This window comes from Aphelocoma coerulescens, chromosome 2, assembly GCF_041296385.1.
Source record: "Aphelocoma coerulescens isolate FSJ_1873_10779 chromosome 2, UR_Acoe_1.0, whole genome shotgun sequence".
NCBI classification, from domain to species: domain Eukaryota; kingdom Metazoa; phylum Chordata; class Aves; order Passeriformes; family Corvidae; genus Aphelocoma; species Aphelocoma coerulescens.
The window spans coordinates 93,140,619-93,165,974 of NC_091015.1; the positions used below are offsets into that span (position 1 = coordinate 93,140,619).

Sequence of the window (25,356 nt, forward strand, 5' to 3'; positions counted from 1 at the left end):
CCTGAAACCCCCTTCATTCTGTGCCCAGCAGGCACCGTGCTGGGCTCAAGGACTCAGCGTTAGGAGATGTGAACTTCACTTTCCTTTGACTGGATGAGTTTTGAATGTGAATGAAAAAGGAGAAAGATAGGAAGAAAGAAGCTTGGGTGCTGAAGTTTTGTGCTGCACTAATTTTGAACTGAATTAATGAGCAAAACTGAAACTGGAGGATATTTCCTAAGGACTTGTGCTTCATGGAGCCTGAGTTTTTTTCATTGCTGTGGACCTAGAACATTCAGTTATCTCTGGAAAGTAATCCATAACTGTCAATGATGACTAAAAAACACAAAAAAAAGTAGATGGCATAGTTTTAGCTTAGTTTTATCAAGTAATAGGACTTCCAGGATCATATTGTGGTCTGTCAGGTATTCTTACTCTTCTGCTCCTAAGTAAAGCACCCACTCCCCCATTACAACTGTGTTTGACTGGAGGGTGGTCTTAGATGGTGACATGGAATTGCAACAAGTTTCATGAAAAACAGTGGCCCAGTAGAGTTTAAAAAAACGGAGTTAGTTTCTACATTGAGAGACAGAATTGCAGCTGAATCCATTGTTTGATCCAAGTGGTGTCAGGTGCTGCTCACCTGAGTGTACGTATCAGCACACGTGTTGCTTGGGACTAGACACTGCATCTCTTTTAATTTTTAGCAGCTGGACTCCTAAATGCTATGGCTAGGAGATATGTGAAGGGGCAGAGAGGAAAACTTAAAAAACTTGAAATACAAACTTACAGGAAATCAGGCTTCATTAATTCCAGTGTTTGTGGATCTAGTTTTTTATGTATGGGTTGTGTAGCTTTATTTAATATGTAAGTAGTGTTTACATTAAATCAGAATTGACATAGACAGGGAGAGCTGTAAAAAAAAAAAAAAAGAAGAGAGAGCTGTTGGAACAACTAGAACAGTATTTAATACAGAGTATTTTTCTTATTTTTTGTGTTTAAAAAAAAAAGTATAGTAAGCCTCTAATCCAGATTTAACAAAAATTAAAAATTGATACAGGTAGTGATGGACTGCTTCACCTGATCTCTGATTTTCAAAGTCTCTTCCATTACAAAGATATGTCTTTGTTGAGTATGCAGAAACCTTAATTTTATTGCAGTCAGTTCAGTAGCAACCTTCATTGTACAGTTGCAATCAAAATGAGAAAAATGGGTGTATGAAGCATAACATTGAAAATTACCTCAGAAACCTGATAGAGCAGTTACATAAAACTGTTCTGTAGCCATGCTTACTGTTTTTAAAGGATATGGCCTGTGGTGGAAGTGAGCTGAGCTTGGGAAAGTGTTCCAAAGAAATGCAAAAGATTGGGATTCTCATAAGTCAGAGTACACAGGGTTCTAGTGTATGAAGGACTAATATATGAATTAATGACAGGTTTAGAGAGGGAACGCTGGCATTTCTGTGCACTCTGCAGTGTAATATACTGAGTTTTAAGGAAATATGAAGCCTGTGAAGGGAATTAATTTCTATCCAGGGCATTGTTAGATGATGTAACTTGTTGCAAGAAATTGTTGAGGCTTAAATCTTAAGAACCAATAAAACTCCACACAACTAAAATTGTGCAGGATATAAGGATGAAGTAGAATTATAATAGACAAAAAAAAAAAAAAAAAAAAGATTTTTGTTAGCATAGTAAATCAAATTTTAAAGTTTTAAATCTTTTTCCTGAATACTAACAATCAGATTGAGAGCTGTGCTTTTAGCATTCTTCTTATTTCTGTGCTGCCATTTGACAATAAACAGGGAAGGCACATCTGATCTGGAATGGCATTTCCAATGTTCCTCTTTGTAAGTGATTGTTGAATCAGTTTGCAACAAATTGTCCCTCTGATTCATTTTGTGCCTTTTAGGTTTACTCACCTGTACTTAAAATGGTATGGTGCAAACACAGTAATTATATTTACACATTTTATACCAAAAAGTCTGCTCGCATGTAGATCTTAACACAAAGCAGAGTTTTGTTTCAGTATTCTTCAATTTGACCTCAGTAAACTGAGGGATGGATGAAGCCTGAATAAGTAATATGCACTTTTGCCATTTATAGCCTCACGAATGCAGTAACTCCTGATGAGTGCAAGACTGATTTGTTAGCTGAGCTGACTGACAGCAGTCCTTAGCCATCTGAGTGCAATTAAATGGAACTCCATCCAAATTAATTATGTTTATGTGCCAGCTTTTATTTTTACTTAGTCTCAGGGCATCATAGTAATTTTTAATTTATTAGGCTGTGGTAGGATTTTGATTTTCATTGAAAATAGTGTCAGGCAGCCCAGTTCTTACACAAGTTATATGAGGTTGGGAAATAATTAAAAAATTCAGAATATTTATTGATGGAATTATCAAAACTTCCTTTTTCTTTCCTCCTTGGTTTAGTCCCTTCTCCCTTTCACATTAAGTTGTTGACAGAATACTTCTGCTCTAATACTACAGCCACCAAACAAGAGACGTTGTTATTCAAAGTCTGACATTCATCTTGAACAAATAGGTTCACAAGCCTTAAAAAAGACAAATACACATTTTCACTGTGTTTATTTACAACTTATCTTCAGGATGATGTGACTCAGCCTATTGCAGCATTCTGAGATAATAATATTTATATCTGAATACTCCAGTAGATGGGATTGTATTCTTCATGTCTGAGAATATAAACTCATGCAAACACTGAGGTCATTTACCAGAATACACAGTGATTTGTCCTTGCAGCTTGAAAGGCAGGAAAAAGTGTCACTGTCACCCTATCAAGACCTCTTGTGTTACTTGAAAGCAGCATCATGCTGCACATTTCTTTCAGCTAGAGAAATGCAGGCAAAAGTAAAAGTATGTGTCTTCCAGAACAGAGCTTTTCTAATTGAACAATACTTGTTATTTCATTTGAAACATCAGAAAGCTGAAAGCGTAAAAACAGGCTTTCAGTTTCTGTTATGAAAATCTCCAGCTTTGTTAGTAATAACAATTTCTAGCACAAGAGATCAGTGAAACAAGTTACTACTTTGTAAAGATGCAGGTGTTCATTTGTCTTTTGTTTCAAATTTGTGACACCCCTACACAGACTGGGACTGGTCCAGAAATAGGTCAGCCCCAAAATGCAGTTCTTGCTTTGCCTTGTCAGAGAGGCTTTAGATGGAGAAAAGCAGCTGTAGACTGTACCTGTATTTTTTCTGCTATCTGATTCCAAGGAAGGACAGATTCACTTCAATCTCTTTGTACTTTCAATCCATCTCCAGAAGTGAGAGTGGAAAAAACCCCCACCCACAACAGTAGAGTTGTCCTGTGGTGTTAGAGATACTTTGCCAATTCCACAGGCTGGATTGCCAGGTGCCAGGTCAGGTACAAGACTTACTCAGCCAACATCTGCACAGTGCTCAGCACGAGACTCTTCTGTGTTATTGCTCTGTTGCTCAAAAGCAGCCCCTTCTTTACTTCATGAAGATTTTTTATGAAGGTAGTGGCAGATTCCAGAATTCTTTATAAAAGAACATTTATATGTTGGTGCTTGTGAGGACATTGTATGTGGCTTTGTCAATTTACTGTTCTGGTAATGTCATACTGCTGTGGATATACCACTTATGAACAAAAATTTCATTTTTTCCCAGCTGAGTTTATTCTGCCCCCATCCCCTCAGTATAAGCTCTATGAAAAACATGAGAGTTAGTCAACAGACCCACATCTCTTGGCATTGCCTGACTTAGCTAAGTCTTTTCACAGCCTTGGATGACATCAGCAAGCAGAAGTCCAGAGAGTATATCTGGTTGTTACTCTACCTAGAAGACCTGTAATTCTGCTTTAAGATGTAATGAAGTATGCTCACTATATTTAAAGCATAAGAAGAGATTCATTCAGAAGTTTCAAAAATTTTCAAGCAACTATTCACAAAAGTGGAAGTATACTGTATTCTTTCACATAGGAGCACACAAACCTCTTTGCAAAGGCACTAAGCTCCCAATTAAAAATAGTTAATTTATGCATCCTAGCCCATACTGAAAAGCTGATCCAGAATCCCAATGCACATATTGAAGCATTTTAGTGAGATAGCTTGGCAGAATGAATATTTTGTTAAAGAATTTTAAAGTACTCAGAAAAAGAAGTAATAGCAGTGCATATTATCTTCTTCTGAAATGGGCTAAAAGGAGTATTAGACATATAGTGAAATCTATCATCAGCAATTTGGTATGAAGTATAAAAATGATCCATTACACAAAATGCAAGAAAAAAAAGCAACTGGTGGATTATAGGAATTAATCCTTCAAAATCTTGCTGGGAGTCATATGAATTTTTTTGTTTTTGAAAAACAAACAAACAAACAAAAAAAAAAAAAAGTAAAAAATGCAGTGTTGTGTAGTATCTCTAGCCAGGGAAATGTTTTCACTTCTTTCCTGTGTTTTCAGAATGAATGGTTTTTTTATTTGCTGGGTAATTTTCTAAGTAAAACTGAAGAAGAATTAAAATAATATGAGATACCCTATCTATAAAGAAAAAATTGGCTTTCCATGATAGTCCCAAGAAAACTAACTAATGTTGCCTTAAACTTCATAGGAAGAATAGTATGTATGAACAGAATTTGCTGTGTTGTGAGAGGCAGGTAGGGTGAAATGTGGAAAGGAAAGGAAAATCTGAATAACATGAGTGCAAGATTTTACAAAAGTGTTTCTCCTTTCTAAAGCTACAGAAGTTCTTTGCCTAATATAGTCAGACAAATAAAGATTAAAATGAACTATTAATCTTTTGCCTTTTGTGAGGTAGGTGCCTTTGATTATTTGGGGGAAATTTATTCATGAGTTTCGTTCTTAGAACTGCGTTCTGCCTGCAGTCCCAGCCTGATGAAGAGTGTGTGCTTTTTAAACTTTATACTCACCCTTTCCTTTTTCCCTCTGCAGCACACCTACCAGAGTGATTTTTTGAAAGTAGGTGCCATCTTAGGTACAGTACTTTCCCTGCTGTTGAATTGGTTTAACCACACATGTTTACGGCACAGACCATACTGAACACCATTCATTGTGAAAAACTGACCATTTATTCCTCTCTTCCATTTACCACCTCTTAAGCAGTTAATTATCTGTGAAAGAGGAATACATTTTCATTTAGCTTTTGGCTGCAAGTCTCCTAAGAGAGAATGATTCCTTTGAGATACATTGTGAAATGTCTGTTTGAATTCAAAGTAAACTGTATCAGCTTACTACCTGTATCCATGTTTGCTGACTCCTTCAGAGATTCTGACAGGTTCCTTTTAAAGAAAAGCAGAGCATATAATTTTGTTCTCCAGCAAATCATATTTGTTCATGTTCCACTAATTTCATGCTTTATTATGATTTCCCTGATTTGCCCAGTTCAGATGTCATGCTCATTTTTTTTAGATCCCCTGAACTTCCTGATGTATCTTTTAAAAGTGATGTCACATTTAGCATCTTTCAGGCTTCAGATAGGAAGGCAAATTTAAGCAAGAAGCTGTGTGTCACTAGTAGTAGTTTTCTTATTTCTGCTTCTGTAGTTACATTCTTTGGTGACATTTTTTTGCTCATTTTATCTATTTGTTCCATCATGTCTTCAAATAGCACAGCCTGCTGTGGTCTTGCCATTTCTAAATACCCCTTGTATGCCTGCACAGTATACTGGGCCTGTAGACTCTGTAGCAGTCTTTCTGTCCCTAATGTCCTTGAAGTAGGAGCGCATTTTAGCCTTTAGACCTTACAAAGTACTTCCTTGAATTCTTTTCTGGCCTCTTACTGTGTTTTTACGTTTAATGTGCTAGATTCGTGATTATCTCCATTCATTTTTTGTTTGTACCCCACTTTTTAGATTTTTACAGGGTGTTTTCATCTCCCTGCTGTTTAGTTATGATGATTTCTTTTTGCCCTTCCTCAGATTTCTTGATTGGCAGCAAGGATTTGCTCTCTGCCTCTAATACACTGCCCCTGGAGAGCTTCCCTCCTGTAGTGCTCTGCTGGGTCATGTCCCTCATTAATGGTTGTACTGAACCCAGCTCTCTGTTCATTTGTACTGTAGAGGAGGGGTCAGGGATTAGCCCCCCTAATACTTTTCTCTTGAGTAGAGTCACCTCTCAAGGGAGCAGAATTCAGCAAAGAAAATTCTTTTTATGCTTTTCTGGGAAAAAAACCCAACAAAACAGTTGGCCAAATTATACGTGTTTTTGTTATTTTATTCATATTTCTTAACCTTGGGCAGTTAAACCAGTAACCTAGTTTGCTTAGTCAACAGTAAAAGCTGAGTTCCTGCAGAGAGCTTTTCACAACTGCTGAACAGTTATATTACATTTAAAATCCCCAAAATACCCCTTGCCCCACACTTGCACCCTGATAGCCCCACACTTCCACCCTAAGGGTGGTCAAACAGGAGGACTCAGAATCCATGATCACTGAAAGTTATGGAAAAAATGCAGCATTTGGTTTCTGCAGCTCTTCAAAATCATATTATACTTTGTATGGAGTCACAAACTGACACAAAAAGTGGTTTTAGTGTTTGACTGTCACTGCTAAAACAGGGCCTTCCCGAAAAGGCATTGAAGTCAATTTAGTCTTCCTCTGATTTCCGGAATAACTGAGTCAGCCTCAGATGTTTCGTCATTCTGACTGCTTTTTAAAACAGATAAGGACTTACTCATAAATGGATTCCCAGCAATTAAAGAATTGTTTAATATTGCCATCAGAGAGATTTATTATGAATTGGATATGAGGGGCTTTTGTTTTTTGGCAGGTTAATTGTAATTTTAGGCATCTTTTTCTCTCTACACAGTTCAATTAGTATAATTTCTATTCTTATTTTTGAATACAGCTTATTTTTAAAAATTGTCACTTATCAAACCCAAATTTTAACCTTCAAATTTGACGTGTTCTCTTGGGGAAATGACTTTAAAGGCTGTGGGAGTATGAGCAGTCCCTGATGAATTAACGCTCCAATTCTAAATGCACAAAACCAAGTACTTACTCATTGGAATAAGGAACGTGATTAAGAAAGCAAAAAGCTCTAAACTCCACAGCTGGAGCACAGATTCCAACAAACATAACTTTGATGTTTCACAGATGATTTTGAACACAAAGCTGTTCCAATTGATTCCTTCCTTGCATTTTCCTTGGAAAAACATTAAGTACTCTGTGGTTTGTTGGTGTTCTTAAGTGGTTAAGGGATTATACAAGTTCATAAAGAAAGGGTTTTTCATAAATAGATGCGTGCTTGTTCAAATCCATTAGTTAAAGTTAACAAACCATATGTCCGTAGTAAGTGCACAGTACAGTGCAGTTTTCAGTGCTTTTCTGGATGTGAGTTTTTAAAGGTAAATGAGGAAGTGATACAATTGTTCTGTGATAGGAAATTTGAAGGTTTAATGCTAGACAGTTTGTACCATCTCAGAAGACCTTTATTTAACTTTAAAAAAGCTGATAAGCACTTAAAGGCCACCTCTAACACTTGCCAATTAAAATCTTGCAGTGGAGTCTAACTTTCAGTTAGTGTTGAAGTTACAGAAGGTAGGTACCCATATATATAGGCATATCTGTGGCATATACTGGATTGTAAGTAGGCATTTTTAAAGATGTGTAGGCTCTAACATCCGTGGTAGCTGAGCACATTGTAAGGTTTTAGTAAGAATCAATAGCACAGCCATATTGGGAGTATAAAACAGACACCAGACACCTGAGTTCTGGGGAGCAACTTCATCCACGTTTGTCTGGGTGACTGCCTGAGGTAAAGGATACTGAAGGTAAAGGAAACTAATTAAAAAATGTCTAAAAGGATTTTTGAGCTCTGACTCGACTGAATCACTGTTGGTCTTGCTGGGATGAGGCTCTTTGGAGAACTCACACTCACCTAGGTTTCCTGAAAGCCATTTTGTTGTGGAATCATCATTTAGATATAGAATGACTTTACCTGTTTCAGTTAGTGGTTCTTCAAGTATTGTTCTCATTTCTCATACTTTGAATGATACCAATCATTGCATGAGCCTGGGTCTGTTTCATTCATCAAAAGCAGCAAAGTATGAATGGCTTCTCTGAGTTACTACCAATAAAATCTGTATCTCAGTCACCGTAAATCCTGCATAGTCCCAGCTATAATTGAAAACATTGCAGAGCAGGACTTCTGAATCATATTGGCAGTATTCCAGGTTACACAGACAGATTAGACAAAAAAAAAAAAAAAACAAAACAGCCCAACATTAGAAAACATAAAGGTTTATCTTAAATAGCTTATTTAATAACAATGCTGATATTTTCAGGTTGGGAACCAAAGAGCAGTAACTGTAATGTCTGTTGCATGGTAGAGCATCTTCCTAACTTTTCAAATTATGATGTCTCCATTGTCTTACACTTGCACTGTGTCTAGGACAGATAGTGCCCATTTAAGGATTTAATTACTGTAATTAATACAAAAATATTGCAAATTTTGAGGACACTTTTTTTAAATTCAGCTCATCTTTTAAATGGCTTCAAAAATACAAATACATCTGGAGAATATGTATTGGTGAGGGAGAAACAAATGACACAGATAGTGTATGATGAGTGCAGTTTTACCTATGCTAAGACATCCTGCAGATTCACAGTTCACCACTTGCTTATGTTCCAGTAAAGTCCTGAACTAAGGAAACCAGAGCTGAATTGTGCTGGGACATTTATTACTGTTCTCCTCTTCCCACTACCTAAAATTCTTAAATACTTGGGCAGTTTTTTTGGTTGGTAAAAAATTATTACATGCTAGATCTTCACAATGTAGCAAATGAAGTAAATAACCTCACTCTTTTCAGAAAAGCAAAAAAAGAAAGGGGAAACCATTTTTTAACTCACCATTGCCTAAGCCTTTGATGGGATTTGAAATGTTGGAGAACTTCCCCTCTCATCGCTGCTAATCTAAGGACTAATGACTGGCTGCCTGCAGGTGAGAGAGTAGCTCTACCTGATTGAGGCCTCATGCTCAGAATTTAATTTATGATTTACAATATTCTCCATGACTTGATGCTGATGAGGATTCCTTTCTGTCACTTTTTTTCCCACTCCAATGTTGAAATAGTATGCTATGAATGAGAAGTCTGAGTTTAATTCTTTTCAGAAAAGGATATGAAAATGGAAGTTTGAAGCTCTGTGGAAAAAATAAAATCAACAAATAAAGCAAAAATTTTAAAAATTGGATGTCAGTCTCTGCCTTACAACAATTCCTAGAGAAGTATCCACATACTCAGAAACAAATTTTAAACCCTTTTAGTAGTTCTCATTATTTTACTGGGTCTCCATTCTAAAGAGATATCCATTTTACAGTCCTATTCACACCCTCTCTATCAGATGAGTATAATTACTATATAATCATAATCAGGCCAGGACATTCATAGGTCTTTGCTGATATCCCATGATAGCAAAGGCATCTTAGATATAGAGCATCTGGATTTTTGTTTCACATTTTCTCATCTCATAGTTCTGAATTCAGAGATACAGGTGATAAATGTTTCATATACTTTTGTTGATATTGGTAAAGTCTTCATCAAAATAAGAAACATGATTTATTTTTTTGTTTAGATTTAAAGAAATTATGAAGTTGCAGACTCAAGCATTCCAATACAGGATCTAATAAGAGTAATAAAGTGAAATTGAGTATGAAATTGAAAATATTCTTACTGTGAAGTATTTTATGAGACATTTGTTGCAGTTAAGTTAGAGAACAGATTGCTTGGACTCCCACCTATTTACTAACACTTGCAGTCCTGTTACAGGCAAGAAAGAATACACCATTTATGAGCAGCCAAGAACTTAATCTTAGTTTGATTACAGTCTTAATGCTTCTACTTTCATAACAGCCTTATCAAATAGTGTAAATTACAGGCTGGTAACATAAATACACAAACGTTTTAGTCTCCGCCTTTCTCTGGTGTTAGGCTTGCTCTCCCTTTGCCCCTCGATGTAGGGGTTGATGATTTCAGTCTGGGCATGGGTTTACAGCAACTGCTCAGTATCCTGAGCCCTTGGCCAGAAGCATGACATTGATGTTGATTTCTGTTGTCTCAATTTAGGACGTAGTTGGGATCTTTTTTATGTTTGTTAAGAGGCTTTACAGCTTGCTTATTGTTTGCTGATCTGCAGCTGAATTTACTGTGTAATGTGTGTTTTACAGATGTTGGGTGCTTGTTCTTTGTTCTCTCTGCTACCCCTAAGGCTTGACAAGAATGGCTTGACTTACCTTGCTCCTGAGGTTGCATTCATTTGATGACCAGTAATTGGCCATCAGAGATGTTTATAGCCCTTGGGCTGCAGGTATTGCTCTCTGCCAGTTCTTTCAAAGCTTCCTCTGTGCCGTGTTTTATTAATGGGGTCTAATAGGTTGTTCTACCCCCGGTAACTACATGTTACAAATGCCCATTAGTTACAAAATATATACTGGTGTAGACATTACATTGCACAATTATAAGAGAGCTGGGGAAAAGTTAAAACAAAGCAGGTGGTAGAGATCTGGTAGTTAGATAATTGCTATTGCTTGCAAAAACAAATCTTCAGGCAAACCAATATAAGCACAGGCAAAGCCCAGCCTAGGGTAGATAGGTCCCATAGCCTATCTTGTTAGCCTAATGTAAAACCCGTGGCCTGGTACAAACAGCACTTACTCTCTGTCTACTGAGCTACAAAGCCAGGAAGCATGTTAGTCATAGTTATGTTTAGATTTCAGGTGGACCATTCATGCTGGAATGCAAGAGTGTCTCCTCAGGTGGTTTAATGGTATTGCCTTACCCATGAAAAGAAAACAAAACACACTGGATTTTCAAACCCAAATTTCTTAGTATTCACACCTATGTTTCAGAAATCCCAATTTAGCTAAGGATTGGGATAGCTGTCTCTTTCTGGAATTTATGCAGTAGACTTCACATCTGCTGGAATAAATCACTTATGTCATTGAGCTTATGATTCTTAATGCTAGCTAGTAGCCTTATCCTATGGGCAAGTAAGGATACATTGGGTTTTTTTGGTCCTGCTAGGGAACATTGAACATTCTCATTTAACTTCTGATTAGTAGGAAACTCCCTTGATCAATGCAACTGTTGTATATTCATATCTCACTGGCTGTGATGCCAGGCAGGCCCAGATTTGCTTTCACTTAGCCAAAAAGAAGATGATACACTGTACTGATAAAACTACACAGTCTTAACATTACATGTTGCTGTTCTGATCAAAAGCTCCTCTGAGCCAGATGCTTCTGTTTATTACTCAATTAAAGTAGATATAAAGTACACAGCTCTTCTTCTCATTGCTTTTCTTAAGCGCCTGTGCCTAAAATGATAATATTTTTTTTTAATTAATAATCTTCAGTGTATGAAAGGGGCACATGGGACCTCATTAAAAGAGTATCAAGGAAATCTGAATTTGGCATAATGTAAATCCATGTGACCCTCTAGCAAGGAATTCCTTTGTTTGTTAGAAATGCAAGCAATCTGTGCAACCATTTGTCCTTACTGCTAGAAGAAAGGATCTCTTCAGATAAAAAACAACTTTAGGGTGTGAGTAATAATCACATTTAGTAGTATTGTAGCAGGAAATGTGGTTCCTGTATCTCAGTCAGTTTCCTTCTGTGCTAAGAATTGTTCTCTGAGGCTAAATTGATGGAAGGAGTGATGGGCATGTAAAGTGTTTGAGGATGTTATTCTCATTTGACTTGAAATACTGAAGGATTTAAATTTTCTTGAGGTTTAATGTCACTGAATCCTATAAAAAGTAATTTGCATTTTCTGTAATGTTTTGTGTCTTTGAGACATGTGAACAGCCATATGATGGCAGATCCTGTGTTCAAGTGTGAGCTAGATGCTCTTTGAAACATTCACACATACAAAATGAAATGTCTTTTTGCCTCTGAGCAGGATAAAGCCCTGACACATTGGACTGATTCTTTCCAGAACCCTTGTTTAAAAACAAAAAATCACCCTGTTGCATCTGCCACAGATTCTTTCAAAGGAAACAGATAGTGAACTCTCCATTTTGTAAAGTCAGATACTTTCTCTGTCATCCTGCAGAGTGATCACATTAACTTTTTTTCCTTTATCATGGGATTTTGAAAAACACTTCCACAATTTTGGTTTGGCTATGTCAGCTACAGTTCAAGGAACAAACAGCTTCAAAGTTGTGACTTCTCACAGACTTGTCTAAACACAGAGAGACAGAGATGCAATCTTAGGTGGCAAAACAGGTACAAAAATATTCTTTTGCTTGTATAAAATGTAAAAGGAAGAAAAAGACAAAGTAAAAAAGTTCTGTTCCAAAATAGCATCTATTGAAACAAATTGTCTAAGCAATACTTGATGTTAAAAGTAAGAAAGCGGGGTGATGATGCATGATTTTTTACACCTTAAAAAAATCTTTAGTAAACTTACATGTTCTGTTCCTCCCTCCTGAAAGCCTTTTAGGCATCTCTCTCTCATGCCTGTCTCTGGTACAAAAATACCTTGGTTGAATAGCTTAGGTTTCATAGAGTATAGGGATCCATTAAGACAGAGAGTTCATATATCATTCAGTGTCTGCCAAGTGATTGCTTTTATAAACCAAGCATTAGCTGAACAGCATGTTCTGTACCTCATCACCGATACTGAAATATTTACTAAAACACCTATGCCTCGATGAGAAGCCACTGTGCTAAGATGTACTAGAAGCTGTGACCAAAACTTAAGTCCCACATAAACAAATTTATGAATTATGGAACTTAAAGTTAAAAGATTCACCATTTCTTGTGCTCTTTTAAAACTGCAACAGTATAAGTAGGTGAATTAGCATTTAGGAAACCACATTTGAGTCTTCCCTTTAAGGATTTGTGAGAATTTTATCTGTATGAAGGTTATTGAAAATTACATTGTGTCATCTTTCCTTCTTCTCCCTTGGGATCCCATGGACTGCTTGCACCCTCACATTTTCATCCCCAAATTCCTGCCAAGTACCTGTGTTTTCTTATCTATGGAATTTCTTCAGCTGTAATTGCTTTTATTTTATGTAGTCACACTAGCAACTGCCTGTGGATATGCAAACAGCTCAGTGTCATTATCTTTTATTTATTATCTTTATTACTTTTCTTTTTTCTTTTTATTTTATTTTGCCTTTGACAATCTTGTATTAGGGTTCTTAAGGAAGAATAAGAAACAAAGCAGACTGCCTGCACTACCTATTCTGGCCCTTTTCTACCCAGTTTCTACCTTTGCTGGTCTTACTGGTGTTGCCTTGTCTTTGAGCATCTGGAAGAAAGACTTATTTTCCCAAGAACTTCTGTATTTCAGTGACAAATTCCTCTGAGCGTCAAAGAATGCTGTCAGACAGAATGATGCTTTACCAGCTTGTCCAATGGGGAAAGAAACCCCACAACACAAAAATCTCACTATAATTTTCCCTTTCCATCTGTGCAATATCAGGCTACCTTTGCAGCCCTGCCGTGTCGTGCACTGAGCCCTGATGGATGCAAAAGCTGCTCTGTTGCTCCCCTCCTCATCCTGGCAGGCAAGAGAAAATATAATAAGAGGCTCTTGGGTTGAGAAAGGACAGGGGGAGATCTCTCACCAAGCAGCATCATGAGCAAAACAGACTTGACTGAGGAAATTTTATTTTATTTTATTTTATTTTATTTTATTTTATTTTATTTTATTTTATTTTATTTTATTTATTTATTTTATTTTATTTTTTTAATTTTATTTTATTTATTTTATTATTTCCAGTCAAATGATAGTAAGGTAATCTTAATCTTAAAAAAACCTTCCCCCCACTTCTCCCTTCTTTCCAGGCTAAACTTCATGGGACGGGGGACTGAGGTCACTTCATCACACATCATCTCAGCTGCTCCTTCCTCCTTAGGGGTAGAACTCTTCAGAGTCTTCCCCTGCTCCCACATGGGGTCCCTCCCACATGAAACAGTTCTTCATTAACTTACCCAACTTGGATCCTTCCCACAGACCGTAGTTCTTCAAGAACTGCTCCAGCATGGGTGCCTTCCACAGAGCGTAGTCCTTCAGGGATAGACTGCTCCAGCAATGTAGTTCTCATCAAACTTACCTTCAAAGTTTTATTTGATAGGCCAGAATGCTTTATAAACAGACATTTCAAATTTAAAATCACAGTGTGAATACAAAATACTTAGAGCAAATTGCCCGTTTTGGGGATAACACTTTTATTTTCCAGCTGTTAAGGTCATTGTCCTGCAAATGCCACAGAGCTGATGGTATGCTTACAGAGCTGTCAAAATGAAGCCTGTATTTTAAAGCCTGCAGTGTAAATTCAGGGCACCCATCCTGACCTTGAGCTAAAATTCTGTCACATGAGTTTGACTTGTGTACTCCAGCCATGGTTACACAGTTACAGGCCATGAGTTCTCTCCCCATTGCTGGGAATGTCAGAAATACGACATCATGCGTTACCCATCCCTCTTTTCCGATGAGCTACCCTGGGTTTGTTTACATATTGCTTTGATAAGCAAGCACAACATTCCTAACTACCCAATGGCAGTCTGCAGCCTCAGCATCCTGGAGGCATGTGCCACAGTTAAATTTTCCAACCTCTGGCATGTAACTCAACTCTTGTAGCTTGTAGCTATTTATGTCCCTTTTCTGGTGTGGAAGGGAAAAATTTTAGCAGATGTCATATTCTGACAAATATTTTGGGGCTTTTTTTTGCCCAGTTTGGTCACTGCGGTATGAATCAATCCTTGTTCATCTCCTTTCTTTCTTCCTCTCATAAATGAGTTTATGTGAATGTTGTGTCAAGAAATGGGGCAAAGCTGGCATGCAGAAATTTGATTTGCAACAAGACTGAGATGAGCATAGCTGTGTATAAAGAGAAGCTTAGGATCCTGTGTGTACATTAAGTAGTAAAGTCCTTCCTTAAGAGCTCTCATGAGTATTGTGTTAAGAAAATATATTGTTATATGTTCAACTTGTTGAAACTCATAAAATGCTCCATTTGAACTGTGATTTGATTTAATTTTGTCAGGAAACCAGACTCTGTTTCTGGTCAGTTTATTTTCATTACCACAGTATTTTCTTTCCTATGATTTTTTTACAGTCTCTAATCTCCTTCTCCTTTTTTTTTCTTCATTAAGCTTCTGGCTTCAGTGTCTTTAGCAGTGCCACCTTGCCCCTATATAGTGCTTAGCCTTTCTTCTGAGACGTCAAACAAGGTGTAAAATGAAAGAGCTTTAATCCTAAGGAATTTCCCCAGAGCAGCAGAGCATAGTGTTCAAAAATCCTGAGCTGAAACACACAGGCTATTGTCAATTAAAACCTGATCTGTTTTACACCAGGGTCATGTCACCTACAGGACAGCTCCTGTTTGAGGAGGTGCAAAGGAAGCACACAGTCATTTTTGCTGTATCTTCCTCATGCTGGGAACAGAGCATAATATGAAGTCAGTGTACAAGTAGTGCTTTTTATTTTTTTTTTCCTCAGAAACATCTGTCTTACCAGGAATTGGCTGAAGATCAAAAAGTGTTTTCTTTGCAAACACAGAGTTTCAAAAATAAAATGTAGACAGATTAAAAGCTTTTTAAATAAACTTTATATAAAACCAAGACCATTAAAATGTCTAAAAATAAAGAGTGTTGTATGAGAGACATTGATTTATAGGGAGTTTTTTAGATTGACACAAATCAAATAGAAAATATGAAACAGGAGGTTCAGTTCTGATGTGATTCTGAAAAATGACAGGCACTATTGGTGGATACAAGGGCAGCATGCAGATTTACCTAAAGAGAGACATGTGTTGCTTTTGGGAAGCTGTAGGGTGTGTCAACTTCTGGGTGAAAGTTATAGTGGAGGTATGTCAGAGGCCATGTGAGAGACCCACATGCTTTGAGAACAGTTTGGAAGCTCGGTGAGATAACCCACAGCATATAAAATGGTAACAGAGCCATATATTTGGGAAATTGAATCCTGTGTTAAGTGTATAAGCTTTGAGAAATTTATACCCACTCATGAGAAAATGACAGACAATTTTATATTTATAATTGTCTGTGCAGTTTCACTTACTGAGCATGTTAAGCACAAACCTGTGAAAATTTGTAGGTAATTTGAATTTACACTTATTATCACAACTAGAGGCATAGTTTTCAAATATCTCTTTCTATGTTTCTGCTTTTCAATCAGTAACTTGTAAAATTTTATGCTGTTATTTTGATTGTCCTTTTTCTTTTTTGTGGTATTTTTTTCCCATGTAGCCACGGGCTACACACATGAGTTAAACCGATGCTTGCTACAACAATTTAGCCAGTTCAGGTGTCCCCCTTTACTAAAGGTCATGGTTTCCCATAGTAGAGTTGGCAGAAATAAATATGTTGGCTTTTTGGTTGCAGTACTTCCTTGTCCAAGTGATTACAAGCTATAACTGAAGATGATTTTGTGTTTATCTACTTGACTGTTGCAGCAGTGATTGAGGTGTGGGCACACAGTCACGTCTGTCAGCCCAGCTGTAACTTCTGCCCTGGGGAAAGGCAGATGTTTGTGGTATGATAATGTATTAAATTGTGCTTAAGTGCATTTTTGGTTCAGTTTGCTTCCGCAGGCCTTGGTCAAGGCCTGAAAAAGATGTTTATAGCACAATGTATTTTTTTTAAACCTACCTTCTATATCCATTTTCCATAGGCGATGTCCAGTCTCTGAACATCTAAAAGATTTTTTTTTGCTTTAAAGGAATGTGAGAAACCAGAGTTGTGTTTGTTTTTCTCCTTTCACTCAAATATGAGGCCTTTGAGCTATGAAGATATGGATTTTCATATGCACATTAACTTTTTGAATTTCCATGTTTGAATTTCCTCTGAGTAGATAATTGGAATTTTCTGGTATTTGGCATTTTTGAAGATGAGATAAAAACCGTTTGGTCCTGGGTGGATCTGGCAACTGTATTTTGCCATCTTCACTGGGCTTCCAAATCCATACTCGGATCCCTTGCTAAGTTACTTCCTTTTCAGAAGTGCAGAGCACAGCCTTTCTGCTACCTCATCAGAAAGTGCAGTGTTCAAAATCTCTGAATCTGTCTCGTTTGTGTGACTAAATCCATTTCCAGTGGGTTTAAATACTTCGGCAGTTCAACATATTTCAGCAAGCAGTTCTGCTTTTTACTGCAGCTCCTGGGTTTGGACTGGCAATGCTGAATTAAAGTTCGTGGCTCCTCATCTGTTCAGTTGCTACCATTTCTATCACTTACACATTTGTCACTTAGTAGCTGCTTTAACATTTGAAGTGTTATCTCAGGAGTGGTGACGTTCTTGGATTTTCCCCCCTGGTGATTGGTCTGTCATTTAAGCCATCCTTTAAACGAAAAAGACAGTAAGAATATTAGGATAATCAGCTTTTCAAAGCAAAACCAGGATTCAGCTCTTCCCAACACTAGTTTTCTCAAATTTTGCTTCCATTTTCTTGATAAAACACAATTCATCGATCTTTATAGTAATGTGGGAAAACCCCAAGCAAACAATGAAATGAGCTGAAACTGAGTGCCTGTTGTCTAAATGATTGAATAAGCAGCTAATGCTTTCACACTCTCAGGTCAGTTTTGGTATACCAGTGATTAGTAGCTGCATTTTTTTCCCTCATATTTTGATCCTAACCTAAAAGCTGAACCTGAAAGATTGTCTTATTGTAGAAAATGAGATCAATGATGAGCTGTAGGCTGATAAAAGCATTATTTATAATATAAGGCTGCACTGATTATATAATAAATGACTATGGATAAATTAATAAGAATCTGAAAGTGTGATCTCTGGATGGATCTAAAATAGTAATGACTGCTTTAATTTTCTGCATTACTTGGCTGAAGGCTTGTCACACAGTTGATTTTTCAGGTTTAAGTAGTATGGAAGTAAATGTGTCCTTGGTATGCACATTGCAAGAACTACTTTACTGCTGTGCCTAATTGGAAACTGCCTTGTTAAAGAAAGCAGCCATTTCACCACATTACCAAATATTGTAGCTAGCAGTGGGTGAATCTAAGCATCAGATATCTAAGAATCAAACTTTTTCCAGGTCACAAAGTAGCCAAGTAACTCTGGTGTTGCCTGTGAAAACTGAAATTCCAGATTTTCTTCCACTTTTGGTGTTTAAAAATTTCTTGTTAGGGATCTTTTACAGTAAGAACATAAGGCTCTTTGTCTTTCTAGAAACCTACATGAGGGAAAAAGGTAATTTATGAGTGATAGCAGATTTGCAGTGATTATGGACCAGCACTGTCTAAAATTGATGAGTTGATAGCCTTTTTATGCCTTTTTGACTATTGGATTATCTCCTAAAGTTCTTATTCTCAGTTAATAAATACCTGGATAGCCATGATTTCCAGCAGTTTAAAAAAAATATATTTTAAGTTAATAATAACTCTTTCAGCAATTTAGAAGATTTTTGTTAGGAATTATAGAGCCTACGTAAAAATGTTAAGCTTCTCAGTAAGAGTATTTGAAACTAATTGTGAACAATTGAGTTATTACAGCAAAATAAATCACCCATTTTCCATCTGACTTAATCCTCCTTCCTTTGCATTTGCATTTGTAATGAATAAAGCTACATGCACAGATCATTAGCATGGCCCAGCTGAGTGGTAACTCCTTGAGCTGCAGGAACTTACTTTTTTCCCATTGGTTGATCATACCTCCCAAAATGGAATTTTGAACAACCTCCTTTTCCCCACTTCTGAAGTACTGAGTGATCAGAGAGGCTACATCTCTTTTCCTGGTCTTTTCAAATGGCCCATTCCTGATTTTAAAGGTAAAATTGAATTCCCTCTCTTTATAATTAAATTTATAAGCGTATTTCAAGGCTCTACTTACATGCTGACTTTAAATACTGAAAAGATTAATTTTGGTTAATTTACAAGTACCACGTCATTTGCCTTTAATGATATTCATATTTCACCATCATGATGTTGCTCAGATTTTGGTCCTGGTTTTCCTACTGCAGTTGAGGCCTTCACTATGTGGCAATATAGAAATCCCTTTGAGTCAGTTTTGGTAAATCCATGCAGTCATTTTTAGGTGGACGATCCCTTCAGCCTTGTGGCCTTGATTATTTATGGTCCTGTGTGTTCTGTTTTCATCAGGTCAATATCTTATACTTCCTTTCTTTGCAACAGTCTAAATGACAACACCCAGGGCAAAAATAACTGAATACTTAGTCCTCTGACAGGCCCTTCTGGTCTTCTGAAATTTTACTGGGTTCAAGTGGTGACATCCCCATCTTCTCATCCCCCACTTTTGGAGGTTCCCGCCTCACAGTGGAGCTGCTAGAACAAGAGGCATGTTTATTATGTGACAGATTGTAACACTGCATACAAAACCACAGACAAGGTGGGATTTGCAATAAGATTCCTGACTATGAACTGGAGAAAATGACCTGTGGACACCAATGTCCTAAGCAGCAACTTACCTGCAAACCAGTAATTTTCGGTAGTAACAATTCAAGAAAGTTTGATGAGTTTGACATAAAATGTAGCTTTCGAGCAGGGAGTTACAAATGGCTGGTAGAAAAAAAAGTAAGAAGAAAGTGGTGGCTTTGTTCGCTCCAAAAACTGGTGGGTTTATGAAGAGGTGATGAAAGTAGGAGCTTTCCTTATTGAAGTAAAATTAGTGATACTGAATATAGGAAGGATTTGAGACCTGAACTGCCCTAATCCACTGATCTGTCCATGGGGCCTTGAACTCCTCCACGGAAAAGGGATCCACATCCAGCCTTTAATTCCTTTTAAATTGGCCTTACACAAATGGAGATTTTTCCAATTCTTTTCTTTAAAATACATAAAATTGGAACAAAAGGTTGTGTGCAGTCAGTATTTTCAGCCAAACCCCACATCTTTTTGGTTCAGAAGATACTTGTTCTTTTTGCATGGGGTAAATTATTTTTCTCCCTCTATCTATCAAGATATTTTTAAAAACCCATTCTGGGCACAACCTCCTACCCTTACTGTACATCGCTGCAGGATTGCATCTGCAGTGAGCAGTAGTCTCTGGAGTCCTGGGTCCACTGGAATCAGTAGAACTCCTCCTATGGATGCCAACTGAAGCTAAAACGCTGCCTACAAACTAGCATGTCTTAGTGTGGTTAAAATAAAATGGGGGATCTCAGAAATTCTTTTAGGGCTTGTTTTCTAAGTATAGCTGTGAAATTTGCAGGGTAGAAGATGTTTTGTTTAATGGATCGAAATTACTGGGGTTTGGGTGTTCTTTCTTGTCATGCTTTTGAAATAGTATTGTAGCAGCAAAATTACACTCAACAAAGGTATATCTAATGGTATTTGGTTGAAGAACCTGTCTTTTTAAATTATGGAATCAATAGATATGATCAGCATCTTGTCTTCTGTTTGTTTTAGTTTGAAAATTTTTCTTTAATAGACAAGACTTTACATTTCTGTAGTAAAAATAAAGTAACCCTTTCTTTTTTAAAGTTCAGTAAGTGATTTTTCTGTGTGTTTTTCAACCACTGGAAGATAAATTTTATCTACCTTTTGGTTCTTAGAGAGAGACAGGGTGTATAAGTCCTTTAGGAAACTTCAGTTTTGATGTGCAAACAAGGCCCCCTCTACATGGGAACTGTTTTTCTCTGGCATTTTAGAAAACTGTTGCATTCAGTTTGGCCTTTGTTTTGCTTGCATGTGAGAGCTATCCTTTCTTCTAACTGTATATTGCTGTGACAAACTCAGACACTGAGAGATGGCTGAGACTGAGTTTCTGATATCTAACAGCCCTGTCTAGTCTCAGGTGACAGATATTCTACACCATTCAACTTATGAATCAGTGACACTCTTTTCTGCTGTTGTCTTAATACCTGAAGAATTATTTTGGACTAGTCAAATTGAAGTTTAGCATGAATGGAACAAAAAGCAAAAATGTATAAGTATTTTTTAATCAATGGATTTTTTGGTGATTAAAAAATATTTGAGAACTAATTCAATATATTAAAAGCAAATAATAAAAGATAACTCTTGGGCTGAAAATATTTAAATGCATTGTCAATGCTGATTAAGCTGCTTTGTCTGTCACAGTAACAGGTGAGAAAGAGAAACACAGATGAGAACTAAAGAAGTGCCTTCCACGTATACATACTGTAGGCATCAAAGAAATAAAGAGTTTGTTAGGAGAAATACCTCCATAATATAAAAATACAATATAAATGGGAATAGAAGTCTCTATCTGAATTCTGGTTTACATGAAAAAAATTGCACTTCAAGTGTAGATAATATGGTGAATTAGACCACAAGTTTTGAAACAACTTGCAAAGAGAACTTTGAAAATGTGGTTAAGCTTGAACTATTGCAATGATATTTTTTGATTCTGTAAATGGCCTCAAGTAATTATTGCTCTGAGTCTGCAAGCATACCCTAAGGATTAATGTGCATAACCCATCACTGGAGCCCCTGAAGTATTTCTCTGAGTATCTAGAGAATCTCCCAGGAGAGCTTGACCCCATCTCTCCATTCAGTCCATGTGGAACATCGGAGGTGGAATTTAGCAGCTGCTGTCTCAGTTCCTCTCAGCAGCGCTATTGAAGCAGAATGCTTCACTGCTTTTCTAGCTCTGTCTTACCACTGAGATGAGACCTCAGTGTTTCATCTGGGACTTTTATTCATTTGAGACTTATATGTGGTTACTTGATTAATGTGCCCATGATTCTAGCTGATAGAATTGCTTTGGAGAGAGAGCCATATTCTTGAAATCCCTCTTGGGTGAATTGTTCAAGCATTGGACAAGGTGATAAGGGTGGATAATCCAAGCAGAGGTATCAGTTTCCATATTCCCTGTCTCTTCCCTGTCAAATCTTTCCCACCAGACTATGTCTTCATGCTAGCAGCACTTAATATATCCATGTGTAATCTGAACTATGCCTTTTCTCTCCCCCTTTCCATACTTCCAAATCTGAGGCTATCCAGAGCAAGTTCATTGTTCTGCTTACACCAGATTTTTCAGCATCAGATCACATCGATGATCTGAACAAGCACCGGGCAGTTTTCGACTCCTCCATGGCAGACGTGGTAGTCGATAGAGCGATGCTTCACTTGCTATTTGTGAGAGCAGCCAGTGGGCTCTGCCAGGCCATTGTTAGTGCCAGAACTCCAAGGAGTCGTCTCTTCTGGCCACAGTCCTCTGAATTGTCTCACAGAGAGATTATTTTCTGCTGTAAATATTCTCCAGTTAAACTACATGTACTTTTGTTTCCCCTCGTTATTTGTTTGTTTCATGGTCATTGTCCAGTGGTTGAATAGACAAGCATGACAGCAGTTAAACTTTCATATAAGCTATGCAGCAAGCTAGAAGAAAGGAAAAACTCACAAATGGCCTCCACAGACACTCTTCAGGAACATCTTTGTTTCTGGCTCGTGTAACAGCATAGGAGAATGCTCTCTGTCAGGGTGTACAAAGGGACTACACATCCTGAAGCACACTGAACACTGGTAGTCTGTCTTTCTAGAAGCAAGGGAGCTGACGTGTTCATCTCAGAAGTGAGTTAGCAAAGCAACATTAATACATTGCCACTAAATTAACTTCTTCCTCTACTAGCTATATTTATTTGACAAAGGGTTCATTACATACCTCACATATTCTGCTTTACATGACTCTCACCTGTCTATGCCATGTCTAATAAAGAAAACCCACACATTTCTAGCAGCTTTTGGTTTCGACTGAAAAATATCAGTACAAAAATCAATAGCAAATGAAGAACTGAAACTTTTAGACCATTGTGACTATATTGAAATAAGCATCGTAGTAGCTACTATACTAGCTGATTTTTTCCTGCTTACTTACTAATAGAAAAGAGTTTGGGTTTCAAGGTGTTTGGAAGTAATACAGCACATCGCCTCTTCCAAGACATTTACCTTTGCAACAGAAAATAATTTGATTCAGAAAACTGAAATATGTGACAAATGTTAAATGGATTAAAAGCTGGTTCACTGACAAATTGAAAAATGTGATGTCAATGGGCAGATATAAATTACTGGGATGTGTCTAGCAGAGTCTGCCTGGAATCAGTTGTTGGGTCAATAGCACTTAACATTTTTATCAACAGTCTAGACAGTGATATAAGACATTTTCAGTAAAGCTTGAGCATGACAGAGATTGGTGAGGTAGTAAATAGTATGTTAGCTAATTGCAGAAGCTAATAAAACATATTTTAATATTGCCAGATACTACCAGCCTCTTGTGTGGGATAAAAAACTATAGGTAGCTGTTAAGCTGTGATTTAGAAAAGGACAGGTTATTAAAGATAATTGACTCTACTTAGATTCTTTGTACAATGTTGTGGAAGAAAAAAGCACTAATGCAATAATATACATATTAAAGTCAACTCTCAGGCAAATGGGATGATGATTGCCATTGCATGCTGTATAGATAAGACTGCTTCTAGGATGCCAAGGCAAATTTTGGTGTCCAGTCCTAGGAAAAATAAGGAAATAGGACAAATGGAAGACATTGGGGTGCACAGGACCTGGAGATCAGGTTTCAAATCCTGTGTAGGTTTAACAAGTTAAGCTTAGTTTATTATTATGTATGTATATTTGGGCATGAAAAAAATTTTTGTAGGTTTGGGACAAGAAACACTTTCAGCATCATTGATAAAGGCCCAGCGAAATTCAGTGATTGGAAAATAATATTAAGGGAAAATGCAGCCTCATATTAACTTGCAATTTGTTATCTTTGAGGATTACCCATTAGTGGATCAGCTGAGCTGGGGAGGTGATAGACTCATCAGTACTAGATGTCATAAAAAAAAAAAAAAAAGGAGAGGGAAAGGCAGAGTGCTCTTGGTAAAAGATGCACTGTAATCCAGTCACTGGAGGTACTGCACTTTGAAGGTGGGTAGCCAGATCAGATAGCAAGCTGGGTAGTTCTGGCCGTGGCTAGCATCTGTTAATTTTATGATTTCTTTCTTAGTTTATGTGCTGCAAGGAGAACAGTCATACATGCTCTGTCCTAAATCTAAAATATACCTGATTTAAACAGTTGACTCCTGAGGGGTCATGGAGAACCCTGCTGTACCAGGACCAGATAGTTTGCTTGTTCTTCGCTGTCTTCTGAGCCAGAAACCAGACAAGGCTGAAACTCAGATCCCAGAAATGTTGATCCTCTTTCCTAAATGGTATCTGAGTATGACTTGTGGTCACCACAGTAGTGACCAACAGGTTTTAAGGTGGGAAGGGACTTTGCACAGCCTTGAGGAGGGAACAAGAGTAGTCCAGCAGAAGCCTTTGGGCCAAGAGCTCTTTATTTCTGAAGTACCACAAGACTGTGAAAACACAAGGTTGTCACAAGTCCATGTGGCCTCAGAACTTGAGAATCTTGAACAGGATAGTGGGTTGTCTGGTGCATCACTGTGTTAGTGGGGCAGGGATTTCTGGGGAATTTTTTATCCAGCTCTAACAGATGAAAAAATTAGAGAGGCTTTCAGACAATAAGCTTATTTTAGATCTGAAATAGCAACACAGACTTTAAACTAAAATATGGGTTGAAAGCAATTGCTCTAAACCTAATTGTGTATGCTCCTAAGTTAGACTATCTATGAGAAGAGGTAGTGGACTGAGGAAAGTATGAGATAAAAAGGCTATTATCACCATGGGAAAGAGAGGAGTAGGTAATCTATTACTTGTTGGAACATGGTGGTATCAACTGGGGTAGAGGTTATGGAAGAAGGAGGTTGTACTATATGATAGCACCATTATTTCTATTGTTTCCTTATTTGTTTAGCATTTAGTGGAATTACAAACTTTAGTAGGCTCCTTTTCAGAAAGTACTTTCTGCTGTTTCTCTCTCTATAACAGGCAAGAGGTAGAGAGAAAATATTAAAATTTTCCCACTAATGCCTATTTCTTTTGATCAGTGTGTATTTATTCTGATATTCAGTGGTTGTTTATTTTAAGTGTATTTTTTACAAAGCATTTGCATCAGATGGAGTATATTTTGTTGTGGAAAATGAATAGGCAGGATCTACAGATCTTGATGACATTCATCAGAAGACATACATTGTGGGGCTTGAGAATACTGACAAGTCTGCGTTTGTTAAGAATACTGGCAATTCTGCATTAGTTTCTTAGATGTCATCTTCCTTTTAGTGCATATCACTCCACAGGGAATTTGCTTCTGAAGATAGGTTTAGCAGTTCTGGAGCTATGAGTAACATGCACCTCAGGGAGCCAGAATCTGTAATAGAAAACATATTTTGTCTGTTGTCCCTTTTGAAGTATGTAAGCAATATACAAAATGGACAGTGGCTTGCTTATTCGTATGCCACTAGATGTTACCAAGGAATTATTTACTGTTTTGTGTCATGTATGTGCAGTTTATCAGAATTTTTCCTAATTAAAAGCTTTAGCATATTTAGCTTCACCTAACTTGGGGCTAAT

At 37.2% G+C, this 25,356-nt stretch overlaps 1 protein-coding gene across 15 annotated transcripts in view; it reads left to right on the forward strand.

Annotated features, from left to right (window-relative positions):
- SEMA5A (semaphorin 5A) overlaps positions 1-25,356 on the forward strand; it is a 318,019-nt gene that overhangs the window by 257,451 nt on the left and 35,212 nt on the right. The window lies entirely within an intron of this gene.